We start from the raw sequence: 6,951 nt of genomic DNA on the forward strand, positions 1-6,951 counted from the left end.
TGTCTCTTCATCGGTGTTGAGATCATCGATATCAATGTCACTTTTCATAATCCATGCGTGTTGACTACATACGTATATATCACCAAAACATCATTCCAATGCCACAATGCATCCAATGCAAATATGAGAGGAAGGAAGAGAGAGAGGTATGCACCTTGTAGTGGAAGCCATGAGCAAGAAATCGCAATATGAACCTCAAACCTTTGTTCCAACACTACAACAGAAACGAGGCATAGACGCGCATGTTAGACGCGCAAAGTCGGGCGCATCTATCGCAACGTCTATAAGCGCATGTAAATGTGCATGTAAATAGACACGACTTTTTCATCTATATATCCGCGCAAATAGACGTGCTTATACACGCAAAAATAGACGCACACGTCAAAATTCAAATCATACTTAAATCATTTCTTTTCAAACTATGCCTTTCCTTTCCTACGTTTTTTGCAGTTCTGAAGCTTGAGTTTAGCCGACATGCAGTCTCTTCATGCCTCACCTAGTCTTTTCATGCCTCACCTCTTCTTTCATTTCAAACACACAAGAAGGGAAAAAGGAAAGCCAAGGAGAGGAAGAAAGAGAGAACAAGAGAGAGGAGAAGAAGAAGAAGCAGCAAGCAAGGAAGCAAGCATCAAGGGAGGGTAACTTGCCAAGGAGAGGAAGAATGAGAAGGAAGAAGCGCCACCACCCACAACACCAAACACCCAAGGTGAGTCTCTCTCTCTCTCTCTCTCTCTCTCTCTCTCTCTCTCTATCTTCCTCTCTCTGCTCTGTCTGTGTATTTAGGATTTGTGATTCCATTATGTATTGCATTTTGTAAATCAATAATGGCAGTCGTCTGCTAAAATCATCCGACCAAGCGCGTCTGATAGCGCGTCTACATTTTAGTGTAGACGCAGATATAGACGAGGAAAACGTTTCTCGGGGGGCGCGTCTTTAAGCGTGTGTGCGGGCGTGTGTGCTCTGTAGTATACACACAAGGATACACGCGCTGACAGATGCCCATAGAGACGCAGGTATAGACGTTGTATGTAATATGTTTTATCTACACAGGGTAATATGATTTTTCTTGTGTAGATGTGGAATCTTGGATCCTCCAGCACCCCATTCAACAAGGAGCAATTCATGGGGGAGATGACCAATTATCTTGGTCGCCCTCCCACTGCAGATGAGGTTTTTAGTGTGATGTCTGGGACACCTATCACATCTTTGCCTACACAGGGATCAACTGAGGTACATGGATCGGCCGAAGCACGTACATTTGTAGAGGCACGTGTATCTAGTGAGGTAGAGGGTAGTGCACATCGAGGGAGGAGGGAGAGTGGTGCGGGAGGACGAGGAGGTCGACGGCTTTGTGGGGGTTGCCTAGGTGGTGACTCTCGATCACCCTCACCGAAAAATGAGAGAGGTGAGCCTTCACAAATGTACTACTCTATCACTGATGTTGGTGGTATCTTGCATGACTTCGAGGGGAGGGAAGTGATAGCCTATTTGAGGAGTGTCGTGCATGCCACATACAAAGATTGCATGATTCCCTTCAAGTACCAAAAAAATCCTTTGTGGCAAGAGGTGCTGCGGGCAGTACATAAAAGGTACCCTAATCCTAAGAATTCACGATTCTCAGATGATTGGGGATGGTCAAAGATGAGAGACGCACTTCATAACAAGAGGTCTCACCTTATGACGCGCACCAAGGAGTCATTGCGGAGACAAGAGCAGGGGCGCCCTGGATATGGCCAACCACCCAATTGCCACCGCAAGGAGTGGAAAGAGGCCAAGAAGAGAGCAATGGAGAAAATGACAAGTCGCCAGCATCCAAAGGCGCGACGTATCCGGATGGCAACCATGGGATCGTCGAATTATGGATCGGGTGGAAGGGAGTCATGGGAGGCTGATTTTATAAGTATTATTTGATTTTTTTTAAAATTAAATTTTGTAATTTGTTTCACTTCATTATGTAGTGTGTTTTAATACATTGTATGTTCAAATTGTTTTGTAGTTCCATATCGTTGGTAGGATGCCTACTCCTAGAGAGGTAGGCTACCATCGAGGTCATAACCGGGCGTCCACTTGGTAGCATTTCTACGAGGAGGAACTCATCACGGAGGAGCAATATAATCGCTCCATGAGGATTCCACCACCAGAAGAGGTATGTTTTATTTTTTACATGAAAAGTATAGATCAATATGATTTATTGTTTGTAATGATATTTATATACTTTAATCCTTTGTGTAGGCGAACCCTGATGCAGTTGAGGATAACAAAGGGGGGACACCAAAATACTCAAATGAAAAATGAAAGATGATGCGACTCCAAGGTTTAAGGAAGAGTTGCATGAGAAAGAAGGAGGTTCGGTTGACATGGACACAAATAAGGTGTGGAAGTTAAACTCAAAGTAAACTCAGGATTAAGAAGAAATCTTAAATCCTCTTTTAGCTCAAATGAGAACTTGAAAGCTACATACAAGTCTTAAAGTTCTAGAGCTATCTAAGTACTAGGCTTATATTGAAATTATGACCTATCCTTGGAGGTGAATATTGTTGTATACTTTTAACCAAATAAGAGGACCAAGAGTGGCATTTGCATATGTAAAGTTTCCTTGTATGCATCTATGTGCCCATGATGAATTGTTATCATTTGCCATACATTATGCAACAATATGCAAATTTTCTACCGTCAAAGTTTGTGTGAACACATTGATTGGGACGAATGCAAAGTTTGCCATACACATTGTTAGGGACGAATAGAACGAATGCAACGAAGGCAACGAGCACATGCTTCCATTCTCACGTAACGAGCACATGGTTAATGCTTTGGGATCTTATGATATGGTTTAGGATACTTGGTTTAGGGTAATGGTTCAGGCTTTAGTGTTTGGACAATGAATAGAACAGATGCAAGAATGAGACACCAAAATCAACAATGAGATGCCAATGGGATTTCACTTAAATGGACAATCATGTGTACAATACAAACATTCTGAACCTAGATGCCAAAACTTCTGTGATCGTGGACCCATCAGGGAACGAGAGAGAAAATTGTCGCTCCTCATTCTCACTGTTGTAGGTGCAATACAAAATACGACAAGTGTCAATGTAAGACTCACTATACAATCGCATCGCCCTGCCGATAAAGATAAAATCCGCTGGACGAGGAGCATACCGCAAGGATAGAGGGAGCAGTGCATGACAAGTATGGCATGAATACACTGCTAGAGGGTCCACCAAAAATGTTTTGGTGCAGCAATGAGGACAATATATCGGTAGTTTTGGGCTAAACCTTACACGAACCCTCCCTCGTTAATGCTTCCGCCTTAACACGTCTGTGATAGATGGATGCTTGGGTTGTGATGAAGACTCCCCCCTCTCGTTTGGAAGATGACGATGATCCTTGCCATGCCCTAGGCGTGTCTGTGTGACATTTTCCTAGATCTGATAGATCTCGCCCTTTTTAGGCATGTCAATCTCCTATGGTGTGAACATGTGAACAAGAGACTCTTTAGCACTTTCCAATTGGCACATACAAGCATCCATCTGTGCCGCTGTGTAGGATGGAATCCCATCCTCGATCCTCTGAAGGAGCCCTCTAAAGTCTGTGATGGAGGACACGAGATCCCCTCCCTGCACACCACCATCGGAACTTGGCCTCTCCAATCCTGGGATTTCATCGCCACCTGGTCTTTTCTTTATGTCATCAAAGGCATGCGCACTATTGATGATGGGGAGAATCTCATGAAGGTGAGGAAAATAGCTCTTCAAGATGAGCCTCAAACCATGAAGATGTTTACAATCAGTCCACCAATCAGGGCAATCACAGTAGTTTGATTGTACACTTACATGATACCATTTTGCATGTTGGGTTGTGCTCGCTATTTTAAACAACATGGTCCCCTCGTTAATGGCTTGAAGAGAGGAGGGATGTTGCTCATACCGCTGAAGAATCTTCTCCCCTACTGCCAATCTAGCCATATGACTCTTGCTTGACCCATAGACTTTGAAGTGCTCAGAATCAGCTAGCATAAAAAACATGTATAAGACAACAATGTGTTTCAAGGAAAGGTCAAATGTGGAAATAGAAAGGAAATTGACCACATTACCTATCTCTTGCTTTTGCTTGAAAAACTCCAAAGCCGATCCACCCATTCTAGACCCCGATGACGAGTCACCAACAAGGGCGTGCAGCAGATCCAAAATGGACCTGTTGATCCTAGCATCAAGTAGAGTGTACTTGATATATTGCCAACGTCTCTTAATGAGGTTGGTTGTGTTGACATTGCCATATGGAAACATACGACCAAACTTGGGCCATCTTGCACCCCAAATACAATCTTTCCCTCACCATCCATTGGTAACGTATCGGACCACATTTGGATAAGTGGAATAATGATGAAGCAATTGCTCAAACATATCATCAAACTACGACTCTGTAGGGCAATGCATAATATTGGACAAAGAGGCATACACATGATCGCGCTCATCTGTAGGGACCTTGATTCACGCAAGAACATGTGAAGTACTCACTGTCAAGCTCATGGAATTCACAAAAAGGCAATGCTTAAAAGTAAAATGATATTGAAAAGGTGTACCTATGGCATGAGATTTTCAACCCATGCTTTCTTTGTGTGGAACCAGCATAGAATAATATGGCATGCACGTTGACATTTGTTGCCACCAAGGTAGTCAGTGGTCCAATAATGAGGGTCTTCCAGAACAACCTTCGAGAGTGCCTCCAGTTCTGGCTGGGACTTATCAATCACCAGGGCAGCAGTGGAAATATCTCCCATCCTAGAGAGGACTACTCTCATGGTGATTTGCAAAGCCATAATCTCTTGGTTTGACCCATTGTCACTAGTGCATAGCATAAACCAAATAGGGATACCCACTCCATGTTGGTTTGGTAAAACCGCCGCATAAAGCGGAAGACCAAACACATTGGTCTTGAATGTGCTATCGATTGCCCAAGCATTGTTCTTTGAGAACCTCTTACTCATTTGCAACATCCATTCATCCTGGACTATCAGTACGAACGGTTTGTCCTTGTCCTCTATGGCATGAGGATTGTATGGTTGGCAATAGAGTATCTAAAAGACCATGTAGATGATACTATCAAATAGATGTACTAATTTTCGCAGCTTATAAACATTAATGAGAATATGACAAATACCTTGTTTTGATCTCGTAGATGGAGAGCCTCCAAATACTTTGCCGTCCAATCATCCTTCGAAAGTTTGCCTGCAGCAGGACAACACGTAGAACATTGACGCTCAAAAGCAACCTAATATCATAGAGCAATGGCTTAGAAGGTAACATACCTTCAGTTCACATTTGGTATGATAGTGTCTGTACCTCCCTTGGTATCGTGAAGAACCTATAAATGACACGATCCAATGGAGATGTATTTTTCAAATGAAACCGCTCCTTGGTTAGGCTCATCTTCGTGACATGGCGACATGTCCCAACGTCAAACAGGTCATCCTTGCAGCAATCTATCACAGTTGGATGCACCGGAAAGTGATACAAGTCAGCACGAGATCCAGGTACATGACCCTCGTGTGGTCCATGGACCCGTATAGTGACATCATGGAGATCGTCTTTGTACTCGATTTGCACCTTGAAAGGGCAACCACATTTCTTTGAGATTCGCAACCTACGGATTTGGGAACCCTATTGAGTTGCTCTACCACTGTGATGACATGCATATTCCACTATTGTCTTCCCTAAACCATGCTTTTTGGTCGAGAGGACCTTGCCCAACTGATGGACCTAAAAACGGGCCGGCACTGGCTCATGCACTAGCTGGGCCTCGTCACTGCGCATAAGACAACCTCTCGGCCTCGCGGCCAGGAGCGTCTATCAAAATCTCTGCCTTCCTAAACATTGCGTTTGTAATACGTTGTAGTCCAACTAATCCTAACCCAATATTACTCCTTAGAGGGAGTCCCTTTCACATAGCCAAAAGGCTCGAATCACATACACATGGGGTTCCTCCTACGGCTTAATGCTGTCCACCCTCTACGACTCTCCTACACCTTGGGGATTGGCCCCTCGATGCGTCGCTCAACATATAAACATGTCGCACAAAAGTCCACTCAAGGTACCATTTAATCGTATAGAGGAATGTACCATTGTCCTTACTTCTCTTTTCCCTAGACCCCACGACTAGCCTATGGCCTAGGATGCCCTGTCTCTCACTCAACGTGGGTCAATGTCCTAATGAAAACAATTGCTGTGCATCCAGGATTTCTGATACCTTTAAATATTTCCATGATTTATGCATAGTGTGGATGCTAAGTGCTCAAACAGTTATGAAATCAATATTGTGCACATGTGGAAAACATCCTTTTAATGACTTCCAACTACCGTTCTTATGCGGCGTTGTACAAACCTAGCACCAAGGAAACCCTCGTACTACTAGGCTCTCATTCTATGATTATTCACCGACCTATATGGCATGTAAACAAAAAACAGTAATCTTTTCATCATTTTACTCCACATTTAGACACACTTTAACCACTCTACCCTCCCATCGATCAAATGCTGCATTGTTGCATAGATTTATAAGGCATTTGGCCATCATTTTATATGTAAAGAGCAGGAAAACCACACTAGAACAAGAAGGTGGGGTTGAACTGAGGCAAATCTGCATGCTTCAGTCCCCACAAACATTCACAAACATTGTTCTTAATTTCCACTAATTTTCTGCACCCAAAATGCATTTTTCCCCTATTTTTATTGATTTTTCTCTATTTTCCTTATATTTTCCCTTATTTTCTGCATTACTTTATTACTGAAAATTTAGAATAGATTATGGGCTATGGCCCTTAGTTCCTTCTTGCAGCAAAAATGAAAGTTTAGTTGGTGTTCCTATTCACTTTCCCATTTTTATGCCCAAAAACATCATTTTCCCTTCATTTTCCATATTTTACGTGTTTTAGTGTATTATTTTGAACCACAA

This window comes from Lygodium microphyllum, chromosome 18, assembly GCF_053477565.2.
Source record: "Lygodium microphyllum isolate KBCC chromosome 18, Lygodium_microphyllum_v1.1.10, whole genome shotgun sequence".
NCBI lineage: Eukaryota > Viridiplantae > Streptophyta > Polypodiopsida > Schizaeales > Lygodiaceae > Lygodium > Lygodium microphyllum.